The sequence below is a fragment of the Candoia aspera genome, chromosome 8 (assembly GCF_035149785.1).
Source record: "Candoia aspera isolate rCanAsp1 chromosome 8, rCanAsp1.hap2, whole genome shotgun sequence".
Lineage (NCBI taxonomy): Eukaryota > Metazoa > Chordata > Lepidosauria > Squamata > Boidae > Candoia > Candoia aspera.
In genome coordinates, this window is record NC_086160.1 from 65,419,622 (window position 1) to 65,434,489 (window position 14,868).

A 14,868-nucleotide genomic window follows, 5' to 3' on the forward strand; every position below is an offset into this window, starting at 1 on the left:
GCCAACATTATGCAAGTAAAAACCAAGGTTTCATTTTCTTTGCTGATCAATGTGCTGGTAAGAGCATTCTAAATTCTGCATACCAAAGGAGAAAATGGTTGTGGGCTACCTAAAGAAAAAAAAAAACAGCTTTATAATCGAATTAATTTTACTGTTGGTTCCCTATTGGGCCACATTACATTTCTTGTCCCATCAAAGAAAAGGCTTAGTTTTTTTTTTTAAACCACCAGTTTATGGATCACTGTCACTTAATGGATCTTGCCACATAAGTCTGTATTAGCTACTATATATCTATTGAAAATGATTTAGTGTATTCTTTGTTTTGGATCTTTTCTTCGTTTCTTTGACCCAATATTTCTAGCTTCTGACCCAAGTTTCACTTCTAAAGAAAGAAGATCTGAAGACAAGCAATCATTTTGTTTTACTTCATACCAGCCTAGAGATCAAAGCAACAAGCAAGCAGACTCCATGAAAACAAAATTAATTGCCTTTTTCATTCTGGTCTGGTGATATCCAGTATTGCTCACATTAACACTTAACCCCATTTTCCATAATCTATCAAGCAAACACTGCAGAGTTGGTGCATTTTATATGAAGCCATGGCATGTGATGTTTAGACTTTGATTTAAAGGTATTGGATCCTCTTCTGAATTAAATATGCAGTCTTACATCTTTAGCTCCAAAATGCCAAGAGGTATCATTAATTAGTCCTGAATAAGCCTCACTGAAATTAGTAGGAAGGAACATAGGAAGTTGTTTTGTATTGAGTCAGACCATTCATCACTAATTCATGACTGCCTCCACTCTCTGACAGTAGTGGCACTTTCAGACAAAGCCACTTTCTCTGCTTTGCTAGGAGGATGACAAACCTGGGATGCCCAGATGCTGTTCTAGCTAAGTCTTCTTCCATTTTGAAGGAAGCCACAATGTACCAACACTGAAAAAAGCTGACCCAAGTTGCCCTCAACCAGAAATTCAGGTCCAGTAAGCACAACCTGGCTATGCTGTTGTCATGAGCATCTATTATAAGGTGCAGGTGTGGTATCACGGTCACAAGTTATTCTACTGCTTAGTCATATCATGACACCACTTTGCTCACTCTACTCTTTCCAAGGCTGAGACAAGGCCTTCTACAATTCGTAAGCATGTAAGAAGACCTTCCTGGAATTAACCAAGAAGCCATTTACTTCTTCCCACAATTGCTGGCTACATGCTTCTGGGAGGCTCAGCAATGGAGCTTGAGGGCTGCAGCTTTTCAGCAAATGATCCCTAGATTTTGTGTGTGTGTGTGTGCCTTCGAGTCAGTTTTGACTCATGGTGACTATGGTTTTCCTGGCAAGGTTTGTTGGAAGTGGTTTGCCATTGCCTCCTTCCTCCAAATGTAATTCTGAGTCTCACTTGGCCTCAGCTGCCAAGCAAGTAAAGTTAGTCATGTTCCTTTCTGATACTGATTGGAAAATGTCCAGATCCAGGAATGATTTACTATGAGATAGACTCAGAAGTAAACAAAACACTACAAAACCAACCATAAAACCTCACAATATCACTCATCACATACAGGTCCTAGTAAAAAGTGCTCAGACATATCTTCAAAAATCTATAAGATAACCTGAAGAATGGTATTTCTCTTACAGAGTCTTGTGTGGCAAAGGTGTACTTTGTTTGTGGTCAGTTATAAAATTTTGCATTAGCTATTTTCTAACAACAGAACATACTCCACTGATATAGATGCAGAAACTGAAATCTGTGGTCAGGCCCAATTGCTTACTCCTCCCTATATATCATTAGGCATTCCAGGACCTAATAATGTCACTCACAATCTCATGCATCATATACTTGCCCACCTTCCAATACTGTATGATACATGCAGTTGTTAATCAGTATTGCCCACACAGGACATCTGCATGGGCTATCTAGTATAAAATACTTTTATGCCTAAAGTAAAATTGGACCCCAGCTTCTAGCTCAGTGACTTCAACCACACACCAAACTGGTCCTCATGCTAAACAATAAATGGCTATAAATCAGATATCAGAAATGGCGTTAAAAGGAAGTGGAGAACCTTCCAGTGATCATTCTCAATCACATGAACTATAAGAGCAGATTTCATCATAAATTAAGAATTGAGCAAGAGTTTCAACATATATTTCCTCCAGAGTATATTGCTATTTTTGCTTCAAGTAAAGAATCTTCATCCAGAAGGACCCACAGAAGGAGTGCTGGGAGTGATCATGCAACTTTTTAAATTATGTCTTTCAAAACTTAATTTCTACCCCAAGTAGAAATTTGAACAGTTCGAACATCGCTTGAAGGTAGTGTAATCCTGTTCTATTTCATCTGCCACCTAGTGGCTAACTGAATGCCTTTATGTAACTTTATCATGCATCTTCTTCAAATCCAAATTACATACATACAGCAGTTTCTAAAGTAGCATTACAAGACATCTTGGCATTATTAATTTGAATAATGTGTATAGTTATCTTTATGCAGCCTTTTTAAAAATAGTACTTGCAAAGGGTATTGTTTCTTTCTTTTCCCTGTCCTACTTTTGCTAGAATCCAAGCACTGAGCTCGAAGCTAATCTATCAAGTACATTCAGTCCTCCACAGAGCAAACTATAATCTTAATTTCCTTCCTCCCTTCCTTCCATACATGTAGATTGGGAATTAATGGCCATTATATTTTCAGAGTGGTGGAAGGCAACTATTTTGCTTTGTTACTGAATGCTAGGTGTTAAGTGACATCATCAACATCTAACTCAAGTTTCATCCAGACAGACTTTGAACTGCAGATGTCATGGCTGAGACTTCTGGCATAAATGTGGACTTACTTGTTACAAAAAAATGGGAATAAGACGACAAATCTGGACAAATCAAAAGTTGCACATTCTCCTGCATAATTTTAATTGGCCCTAATAAGACCACCTTCCCCTTTATTTGTGTGGACTTCTAAAATTCCTCATCAGCATGGCCACTATTGAAAATTCTGGAAAAGGAATTCTATACCCAAGGAATAGTATTAGGAATATAAGGAGAAATGCTGGGATTTAGATTTTGCAATATAATACATATACACCATTCCCTTTTTTCTCCTTTCATATCTTGACTGGTGCCTTTCCTCTTGTTTGTCTTCTGTACTAAGCATTACCCAACAATGAATTTTGCACCAATAACAAAATAATAATAAAATAAATAATAAAACAATAAACAATTAAAAAGTGTTTCTTAGGGATCAGAATGATATCTAAGAAAGCCTCCCGCCCCCCGCTCTATCTTTCACAGACATTTGATTAGTTCATTTGATTACCATCAATTCTTTTTGAAGATACAAGCAATGAAGTCACCTGACAGGTCATAATCGGCATTAGTATCATGCAAAAGAGGAAGAAATAAAGTTGTTTTTAAATTCTACTTATTGACCCCAGGATACCTAATAGCAGTAAAGTTAATTCAAGAACACTGTAGAAGACTAAAAATCTCCCAGCCTGGGATGCAATATTTCTTTGTTGAAACCCATATAACCTTGCAGGATAAAGGGATGAAGAAATTGTCAGAATCCTCAGCTGCAACAAGAACTCCAGGCTCATGCTGCTAAGATGCTTGTGGCTTGCAGCAGAGATACTGCATTTGAAGAAATGTAATGAAAGTATTCAAAGTGTTCCAGAATCAGAGAGATAAGAAATGTAGCAACTAGAACAGCCTTAACATTTGAAACAATGATTCGGCATGAAGGTGCCTTATAGAATTTGTCTGAACTGAATGTCAGCAGTAACATTTTAGGGAATTTTCCCTCAATCTGGTGCCAGGCTCTTCCAAGCCTGGGAATTCTAATCCCAAAACATCTGAACGGCATCTCAAAGTTGGAGAAGACTGGTTTTAGCCTAAGGTATGGAAACACCACCCAGTTCCAGAACTCTGGGAATGGTCTGATTTAACTGATTCAGAGATAACTTGATCTGACTTGATGCCTTGTTTTGGAAAACTACAACTTCATTCTCCCACAGACTTGCACAGGAAAAAAAAAAAACGTATTCCAAAATATTTTGTTTTGTTCTATTTCAGAATGATAGGATGGGATGTTTTAAAAACAAATTTCAGTGAATACTTTAGAGACAGAATTTCATGGAGATTCACAGTGGGAAGACCTGTCCACTCTGGTAAATGAAAATCTATTAAAAATCTTTTAAAAGGCTGGGACAGAATTATGGACTGTTTATATGCAAACCATCTATACAGACATTTCCACTGTTGATGTCGTCCAACAGTGATTGATTTGTCCAGATGTGTGGACCTCAACTCCCAGCATTCCCATCAAAGACCATACTGGCTGGGGAATTCTGGGACTTGAAATCCACACATTTTGAAGGTGCCCACATTGGAAAAGGCTGTCCTTCTTACCGCTGTGCCGTAACTTGTAACCAAACGAACATATGTTCCTACTCCAGGAGAACAGTGTTTGCTCTGTCCTACAGCTTCACAGTGTGAGGCAGCTGCACAAGGACCAATACATCAGTATGAGCAGTGGACTAATGTAACAAAGCTTTTACATCTCTAAGTAGTTCACTACAAAGTCTTCTTCTCCTTCCTTCCTTCCTTCCTTCCTTCCTTCCTTCCTTCCTTCCTTCCTTCCTTCCTTCCTTCCTTCCTTCCTTCCGGATCCATGGAGATTATCCCATAGCTAATAAATAATAGAAGTGTTACCACCCAGATCTTGGTTCAGAGCTGCTCCTTCATTTGGAATTCAAAAGGCTGAGCTGACTTTTGAAAGAGTGAAAGTGTTAGCCATCCAAAGTCACCCTCTCTGGATGCTCTAAATTCACTCAACTAACCTAGACTACACAAAACAAAGCAGAACCATGACAAGTGACGGAATAGCCTTTTTTGGTCTCCAGACAAAGGCAGAAGCAGTGGAGCAGCAACAGCTCTTATTAGTGGAAAGGGGACAGACATGCCCTTTGAGGTTAGTAAATCTTAAACTAAGGACTAAGCATCATTCATGCATATATAAATAAAGCAGAAAACATTTACAGTAACTAGGCAATGCAAAACGGGATGGGTCATTTGGGCTGTAGCAATTCTAATTAACCTTCTCTGTTTTTTATGGCTTTTATTTTCCTGAAGTGTTTCGGTTATGTTTGTGTAGTGTAGTATATATAATGGGAATCTCTTTCAAATGCTCGCATGATTTGCCAAAGTGGATACGTTGCTTTAAGGGCAAACTCCATCTCAGGCAGTGGAATAAAGTAAAGCTGTATTGCATTCTGGGACTTTCTTTCATATGTAGAGCCAACTGGCCCCAATCAAAAGTAGGCATAATAATTGGGAGCAGGTCCAAGATTGTTTCAGAATTGGACTTAGGCAAGCTGGGTGTAGGACAGATAGGTCAGGCAGAAAAAGAGAGCATAGAGCATAAGACAGGAAGATGATCTACATAGCTTTTTAGTCCCTGTATATTCCTGGTTACCTAAACTTTGCTTTTTAGAGCAAATGAAATATATTCCACCAAATTATCTTATTGGTTCATGACAGTGAGGGGCCTCATTTATACCTGTGAATATCCCCCTCCCTTCCTCCCTTCCTTCCTTCCTGAAGCATCTTGACAGTGCCACAGATATTTGTTGTTTATTCATTCAGTCGCTTCCGACTCTTCGTGACTTCATGGACCAGCCCACGCCAGAGCTTCCTGTCGGTCGTCAACACCCCCAGCTCCCCCAGGGACGAGTCCGTCACCTCTAGAATATCATCCATCCACCTTGCCCTTGGTCGGCCCCTCTTCCTTTTGCCCTCCACTCTTCCTAGCATCAGCATCTTCTCCAGGGTGTCCTGTCTTCTCATTGTGTGGCCAAAGTATTTCAGTTTTGCCTTGAATATCATTCCCTCAAGTGAGCAGTCTGGCTTTATTTCCTGGAGGATGGACTGGTTTGATCTTATAAATATATTTAATATATCTATACACATTGATTTTTAAAAGTTCAATTGTGAACAGCAAAGTTCTCAGGTAAGCGATAATAAAAACCACATTTGAATGGAAGCCATATTACAGAAATGTATTACTGTACCTTTCTTCAGCATTAACAAGATTAGGGAGGCAACAAATGGTATTGGCTGTGTGTATTGTCTGCTTCCTAAAAATCTTGCATATCCAAATTTGCTTTTATCTGGATGGCAGTTCAGAGGACATCCCTCACTATCTGCTTGATTGTCCAATTCTACATGTATTAAATACCTAGAACCCCTTCTGAAAAGGACAGTATTCTGGCCAGATTCTCATAAAACTGAATTCCTATTGAAAACAGAAAAGATGGTGTTCTGTACAAATGGGCAGGTTTTACTCAAGCCACAGCTGAACATCACAAGCCCTTCCTTATAACACCATTAAATCCAAATGATTTTGGTTTTGCAAGAAACATTTTTTAATGGCTATTAACCCAAATCAGTATAATTTCAATTTTTTAAATTAATTATAGTTTACTGTTTTATTGCACATATTGAATTATACATTATGTATAGACATTGGGTTGGAATAGTACATTATTATTATTATTATATTACATCCAGATGGAATTGAGTTTAGGAAGAACATCCCTCTGTATGTCAGTTATTACAGTTCTCTTATTATGCTATATGGAGAGGAATTTGTTCATACTTTGAATGGGCCAGGTACCAGAAGACGTGTTTGAATTTTGTGCCAGAAGACCTTTTGGCACCAGAAGACCAGTGTTTGCATTTTAATGAGGCAAAGAACCTCCCATCTCCTTACATTTTTATTGATTTTCCAGATACATTTTTAAGCTTGGATAATGGCAGGGTGTGAGTCATCTAAAATCAGGGAACCAAGAAAAGCTGAAAGAGCAGAGCTACATCTTCCTACTACCTGGAACTGTAGCCAGAATCCCAGGCACTAGGAATGTTGTCCTGTTCCCATTTTCCTTTTTGGCAACTTCGGTAACAGCTGTCCTAAAGACTACCAGCCACTTATATTAGTTCTATTTGGTGGATCATTGTCTCAGAACTTCAGACACATCTGCAAGTTCTCCCAGAGGGCTCAACGGCAGCTTACCAGCCCAGCATGACCCTTGTTCAGTATTTCAGAGAAATTCTCCTCCATTTTTTCTTTGATTTCTCATTCAATCTGAAGAAAACATTATTTCAAAAGAGAAGAGAATTTCATGGGGGTTTCAAGATGGTTGAAGTGTGTGTGCATGATGTCACTATCAGTGCTGAAGGAGGGAGACCTGCCCTTGAAATTGAGTTGGAGAATCTGAAAGGGATACATTTGCCCAGCTGTATAACACAACTGGAAGGGGGCTTTTGTTAGGTCTATATGAAGTAGCTTTGACTCACCTTAACAAACAGCTTCACACCATGAAGGCAATGTGATTGTTTTAATTAGTAACACAATTTGCTTTGACAAGGCACTTCACGTCACCTCACAGACTTGACCTGTCATTTCCAATAGCCAGAAGAGGTTTCAACACATCTGCTGTGCATACATAGGAATCTCTTCCAGCTTTTTGAACTGATAGAGGAGGCCTCAAAAAGAGGCAAAGCAAAGGCATCCAATTTCCTGCTTCATGCAAGAACTGAAGAGATGGTGGTCCTGTCTCTTTTTCAAGACTCACAGTGAGAGAGAGAAAAAAGATCCTTAGCACTTGACTGAGTGAAATGACATTAGATTGAATTATTAAAAGCTGTCTAGAAATCTGCTCCTTCTTCTTTTTGCAAGAAGCCTTTGAAGGCTGGAATCAATCAATTTGGTCACCTAGTCACTATAATACAAGTCAATCACCTACCCATCATCTCTCTCTATCTCTCTATCTCATACTACCCATTCCAGTCAATCTTTGACAACATTCTAATACTTTGCCATGCTTATAGTATGAGCATAATTTAAACTTTAAAATTGGACTATTAAATTTGATTTAGTGGCACAAAGTAGTTTTAATTCATACCTAACTGATGCTCTTTCCTGTGGTCTAGATTTTCACATAGATGTGAATAATTGCCATTCAATCTAATGTTAAAAGGACTGAGGACTTTACATAGGAATGCAATATGTCAGTAAGCACTGGATGGACAGACACTTCTATATGTCACAGGTCAGTCCCATATACATATTGTTTCTCCACACATCCAATGTCCATCATGTTTGCAAATCCAATCCAATCCAATCCTTTATTATGGCCAAAGGCCAGCAAACAATATGCTTGCAAGCAAATTGCTAATTTAAAATACAACAGCAAATTAGTAGACTGAATGGGGGAAAATATGAAGATGTATAGGATGCTGTGGCTATCTGGATGTGGGATATTTGTTGCTAAGAGGAGATTAATATCCTTCATTTGAAAATGTTTCCTATCATATTCCTATACCTCCCAGATCTATATCCCTGGGCATTTGCACACCTATTTGGCTGCTCTGCTAATTTACTGTTTCAATGTTCCTGACTTACATCATGACAAAAATTAGAAACAATTCTAAACATTGGGTGGGGGAAGCCAAACCACCAGCAAAAGCAAAACAGCTGTGAAGCAGCCCAAGTTTCTTGAATGTGCATAATTTATGCCAGTTATAAAGTCCAATTTTTCTCTTAGTAAGAGGTTTGTATGCATGTACAGATCTCAGGCCCCTGCTAGGCCCATTCTGTTTGCCAGGAACAAATATCATACAAATCTGCAGTACTGATGTTTAGGAAATTACACTATAAATTCAAAAAGAATACTAGGAATATGTTATTCCAGAATTGTTATTGCAGTAAAGAACATATTTGTCTCAGCTTTCATGTTAGTGAAACTAAAGGATACATTTACAAAGGCACATAATGTTAAACAATAGATTTTTATTTGGTTACTAAAAGGCTATTTAAAACTTGTGTATTGGATATAGTTTTCATTTACAGGACTCAGATTTTACTGGAGTCATGGACTACTTCCATGAATGCAGCAAAACAACAGATTGTTACTTGGATTACCAAAGGACTATTTAAACCTTTAATGTTATATTTACTTTTAATTTATTGGACTCAAGTTTTACAAGGAATCGTGGAAGAATCATGGTTTTAGAAAGAAGAGACAGGAGGTCCTGTTGTTCTCCAAAGTTTGGATCTTGGTTAAAGCACAGATCATAAACACTGTGTGATCATAACACTGTGTGATCTGAAAGACTAAATATCTCCAAAATGATAACCGAAGTAAAATTGTCAGAAGACAGGCACTTCTGCTGCACATGGGTGAATTTGTAAGAAGCTACTTTCAGTCCTGATTATTCAGTTTCACTAAAAAGTCCCATCACTTAAAAACAAGGAACAAACAAAACTCATCACCTGACAACTCTCTAAACCCGGGGACCAGATCCCAATCAGGAAGGAGTAAGGCTCCCAAGATAAGTGCAAGACATTTTCTTAGATTCTGGCAGCATTAGATGTAGATTAGAAAGGAGACTGTAAGCTCTCGCCTTATTCCTGCTGCCCACTCCCTGCAGTTGGAAACAAGGAAGAAATTTATCTAAAGCAAGTCTGAACTCTCACCTTATTCCTACAAGTGCTCAAGGGGACGATCCAGCTCCAGATGTAGACACTTCCAGCTTCACCAGCCAGACCTCCTGTTGCTATGGGCTGCTTCCCAGCCCAGCCAGCCTTTTTTTGTGGCTTGCACTCTTACTATCTGTGTGCTCGCTGCAATTTCTCCCATGACTCCATCACACAGGAATGGCAACAACTTTTCTCCGTCTAACACCGGTGCTGCAGGGACACACACATACACATTCACATACATACACACACGGTCACAGAGCTGCTGAAGTTAGGAAAGAACACAAGGACAGAGCAAGGTGAACAGAATCGAAACAGGAAAAAGATGCACAGACACACACACTCCCCAATCCTTTGGACTGACTTGCCTTTGAAAGTGGCACTAAGCGATATAAATCACAGCTTGAAACTAACCGGAGGTCAGAAGAGCAATGAATCAGAGAATCCAAAAGGGGCACAGACTCTGAGCCAGCCTTCTCTGAGCTCCAGTCATAAACAAAACAGAGAACAAAGTAAGTTTTAGACTACAGCGTTTGTTTTCAGACTCTGGATGTTTGGATGTGAGCAAGAGAGGGACAAAGAAAAGAGAAGGATGAAAATTTCAGCTCTCAAACTAAGAAAAGGTCAACCACAAAGATCAAGACTTTCTTTCTTTCTTTCTTTCTTTCTTTCTTTCTTTCTTTCTTTCTTTCTTTCTTTCTTTCTTTCTTTCTTTCTTTCTTTCTTTCTTTCTTTCTTTCTTTCTTCCTCTTTCTGTCCCCAGCAGAATTTTCCTAAAACTCCCAATATGTAAGCAAAGACCTTAAAAAATCCTCATCCACTTGTACTAGGTTGATGGTTGACCCAGAGCCTGCAAAGGGATCTTAAAGAAAAATGTCAGAAGGAAGGGTGTTGCTTTTTTTTTTTTAAGTACAAAGGATAGAAGTAATACCTTATGGTGGTAGAAAGGAATTTATGGAATGAAATCCTGAAAGTCTTAATCAGATACCAGCAAAGGCCGTGTGCTAAACATACTCATATTTCTTATTTAGATACAGGATATGGGGTCAATTCATTTCAGTGAGTATTCCATGGGAAAACAGTCTGGTGAGCTATGGTCCATATGACATAGAGTACAATTTACAGGAAAAGAAGGGGGGGGGGGAAGCAATATATAAATACATGTGTCTGGGTTTGTGAAAAGGTGGCTGTAGCCCAGAATACTATACTAGTGGTGTTACAGAAATGCATAATAATTACTACTGTTGACACAGGCTTCTCCTGTTTTTTCACTTTTAAAAACAATCCCAAACCAGAAATATTTTACTATTAATATAGTCAAGAGTTTTTAGTTTTGATACTGTTTGCCATTGACATACTGATCTCTTTAGCAACCTTCCTCTGTTATTTCAATGCAAGACTAGCCTCCTTTCATTCCCCAGGGGGTTTTTATGGGAGAACTAAAAATAGTTTTGTTTTTTAAGCTAGGCACTTGCTTAAATCAACTCTTTGGCTGATTCTCGCAGGATTTAACTATCAGCAAGCAACAGGAGAAAGTGCAATTCAGGATTTTATCAAAAGCTAAACTGATGCAGCTTCATAGAATTTGGGGAGAAATTTGGGACCAGGCAGCTCTGACACCAAGCAAAACTAAACTTTCTAGGGAGATAGAAAGGCAAAGATGTTCTGAAGTCAAGCTCAACTTGTAGGGTCTCCATGGGGTTTTTGGCATCATTACTGGTGACTGGTATTGCCTCCTTCTGGGATGTTTTTGCCAACAGGCCTCCCATTAATATACTAAGTCCAACCCTGCTTAGTTTTTGAGCCCAGAGAATGCTGCCCAGGTATTTCTTTCTGATGAAACTTATCCTTTCTTTTTCTGATCCTCAAAGATCCCTGGACTGTTGCTCCTAGTCTTCTAAGTCCTCAGCTTACTTTTGTCTGGGCAGGTGGGCATTCTTCCAAAGAGTGGGGACCCCTAAGAATGCTTGAAAATATGGAAGGTGCCATAGGCTGACATATGGCCCTGCAGCATCTCAGCTTATCATTTGGAAAAAAGAAATGAAGAGACTCTCACATGTAAAATAAGCCTGCATTTGTTCCATAATTCCTCACTGATTTGCACATCAGATGGAGGTTTGTTTTTTTGGTGTTACATATTCTCAGTGGAGTCACAGAATTTTAACACCTGTTAGCACCATAAAGCCAACAAATTATAAGGAATGAGAGACAGATTCCATTCTAGTCTGTGCACAGATTGGCTGTTAAGATACTGCGAATGTGTATGGATTCCACATCCATACACTGTAAATTCCAAAGGAATGGAGTGATATGCAATTGTAAATATTTAGTGGACATCAAGGTCAAGCATGAAAGGAAAGAAGCCTAATTACAACATGGGTGAATTTGCCCTTAAAATAATTCTATGCTTGCATTTCTCCTGTTAGCTTACAGTTGGAAATAGGAAAGTGCCTTATCACTGGGCTTTTGTTTTCTCTTACACATCTTTTTATCAATCTGAAGTGTCCCTGGCTGCCTACACTTTCCAGGCTGAAAAACCCAAGAAAGAGTTTCTTCTTGATGTTTTCCCTTGGGACTAAACTGCAGGGTTGGAAGTTGGGACAAATGCAGGCTGTTGGAAGAATGGGTTGTCCAATAAAAAAGAGAGATTTACAATCATATTTCTTGACCACCCCATCACTAAATGCAAAAGCCCATCTTCCACATCTTGCATTATAATTTCACTAAAATTCCTTTTTCCTTTGAAAGCAATTTCAAAAGCAAATTCTCTTCCAGAAAATTAACTGTTATGAAAAAGCACAGGGTAATTTTCTGTGCAGCACTAATTTAAACTATTTCTGCAGTTGTTCCTGTTACTTGGGCATAGATCTCTTGTGTTCAGTGATCTTAGGCTCACTCTCTCCAACTGACATGCCTATGGTAAATGGCAACGAAAAAGGAACATGAAATACCAGTGCCCCCTCTGAAATCCAGTCATATCCTATCTTAAGCCAACTGATTAATTAAATCCATTCTCTCTTGGTTTGGTCAACATCTGCTTTTCTCCTTGGCCCATCTGGGTGGGGAAAAAAGGCGAAGCAGGACAAGGTAAAACAAGGAGTAATTCATACATCACTGAAATGGAGCTTTAGGAAGATACATATAAATACCAATATCTTTCAGAGTAGGAAAAAGGATTATGAGGCAGCAAGGAAGTTATAAATTATACAGGAAGCTCTAAGTAGAAAGCAAAGCGCTTTTAGAATAACAAAGCCTGAATTGGAAAAAAAATCCAATAGGGCTGACATTGAAATCACCACCACCTCTAGCCCTCCATTCCAAACAGGTCCTTTGTTGCTATTACCTGCCTCCACTTGGGCTTCTGATGTATATTGGCCTTGCTGGTGCTGCAGGGGCTAGATAACCTTCTCCTTGGGAAGATTTGCTCAGTGATGCCTAAGTAATGGTTGGGACAGTGAGGGCCCTTCTCCATTCATAGATAGGCTACTGTAGAGAGTACAGCACTGATTTACCAGAAAACTATTCTCTCTAGCCCTGTTTTCTAAAGATGAGAGAGAATGTAGATCTGGCTTTTAGGGGGGGGGGAGGAAACAATGAACCATTAAGAGAGGAGGGGAATAAAAACAGTTCAGTCCTGAAAAAGCAGAAAGAGTGATAAAGAAATTCAAAATAGCCCATCTTGATATTCTTTGATATAAGATGGGGTAGGGAAAAACACTAACAGGCTTTCAAGATTCTGTTATTCTCCTCCAGAGCAATAAAAAAACATGCTTGAAACCACTGCTTCTCCTGTTCCTTGACCCTGCCTTCCTTGAAGGGCTAACAGACAGGCTTCCAATTATCCCTGTTTAACTCAGCCCCTTTTCTAGACATCAGCGACAGCTCAGTCTAGAAAGCTCTGAATTGTAACTGCCTGTACTTTTTATTTTCTAATAATGCTTTTTAGGGCCCATTCAGGGCTTAAAGACATTCTGGAAATATAGATGTTATTGGAGGTTGGTGCTTGACTTTACAATATCCCAAATTTCCCATTTTTTTCCTATATTTTCTTAGGTCTAAGACAATAATAAAATTGCTTTGTTTTCTATTCTTTTTAATGGAAAGGGTGGCAAGAAGAAGTCTTGCATATGGTAAAAGAAATGCTTATAACTGATATATTGGGCACTCCTCTCTTACAATTATAATGAAATATAAATATATAACCAGTAGCCTATTTTAATAGCAATAGCCACTGGAGGCTGAGGCAGGACTGAGTTGGGAAGAGACCATTTTGTTAAGCCTGTACAAGGTAGCTTCAATTTGCCTTGACAAAGACGTTCATGCCACGAAGACAATGTGATTCTCTCTGTTCAGGTGAAAAGGTGAGACAATTTGTTTCAAGCTTTGCAGGCTTGATCTGGCATTTCCAATAGCAAGAAAAGGCTCAACTGCCTGCGCTTGTGTATACAGAAGTCTTTTTTAGCTATTGGAATTGCTAGCAGAGAGCACAGAAGAGAGGTGAAGCATAGCCATCTCATTCCATTCTTCTTGTAAAAAATAAAGAACTAAAGATAGTCCAACCAGTAAAGGGAAAATTATTCTTAGGCTTAGTTGTGACCTTGGCTGAGGCACAAATGAGGTTATGTGAGACCCACTGAAGCAAAAACTAAGTTTTTAACCTGTAATAATTTGCAGAACTCTACTGAAGTCTTAGTTGGTCCTAAGAACATGGTGTAGACAGATTGTGGAAACATGCATGAACCGATGAGAAGGTGGTCTGTGTGGGCACAACGCATTCATTACAAAAGTGATCCTTCAGGAAGATTCTTAAAGGTGGCAATCCAAATGTCTGTTGAACACCTAATCTTATACAGAAGAACATAAAAGATTCCACCAGCAACTACTGTATAAAAGCCTATATGCAAACTCATCTTTTCCATCCAATCTTACTCTTGCTTTGGGTTGACCATCCAAGAGCGTAGCAACATGAATTTAATGAATGCATACATAGTTCAGTTTATTTTGATATAATCAAAACTTCACTGTCTACCATCTGCTTCACTTCTGAATATACTTCATATATTTATAAATAAAGTAAACATACTAGTGATCTGAGACTATTCCTCCTTGAATCCATTTTTAAGGTAACACCATTTCTGGTGATCTGGTGTTTAAGAACTGTCAACACTCCAACAAAAACACTGAAATACAAAATATTGTAACATGCTACTTACCAAACACAATAAGTTCTTGGCTAAATCCTTTTGAAATGAACTTTAGAACCAAATATCCAAAAAAAAAAAAAAGCCCAAACTTCATGCATTATCGCTAGTTGGCACATACCCACGTCCCAAAAATATG

The 14,868-nt window shown here is 38.7% G+C and overlaps 1 protein-coding gene across 3 annotated transcripts in view; it reads right to left on the reverse strand.

Moving 5' to 3' along the window:
* Nucleotides 1-14,868, reverse strand: part of ARHGAP24 (Rho GTPase activating protein 24) — a 362,186-nt gene that overhangs the window by 127,631 nt on the left and 219,687 nt on the right. Inside the window, exon 1 of one of the 3 annotated variants that reach the window (XM_063309905.1) lies at nt 9,526-9,674. The exons of the other annotated variants lie outside the window; for them this stretch is intronic. The gene's annotated coding sequence lies outside the window, so the exon portion shown is untranslated. Of the gene's footprint in view, nt 1-9,525; nt 9,675-14,868 lie in introns of those variants that run through there. 3 annotated transcript variants of the gene reach the window in all.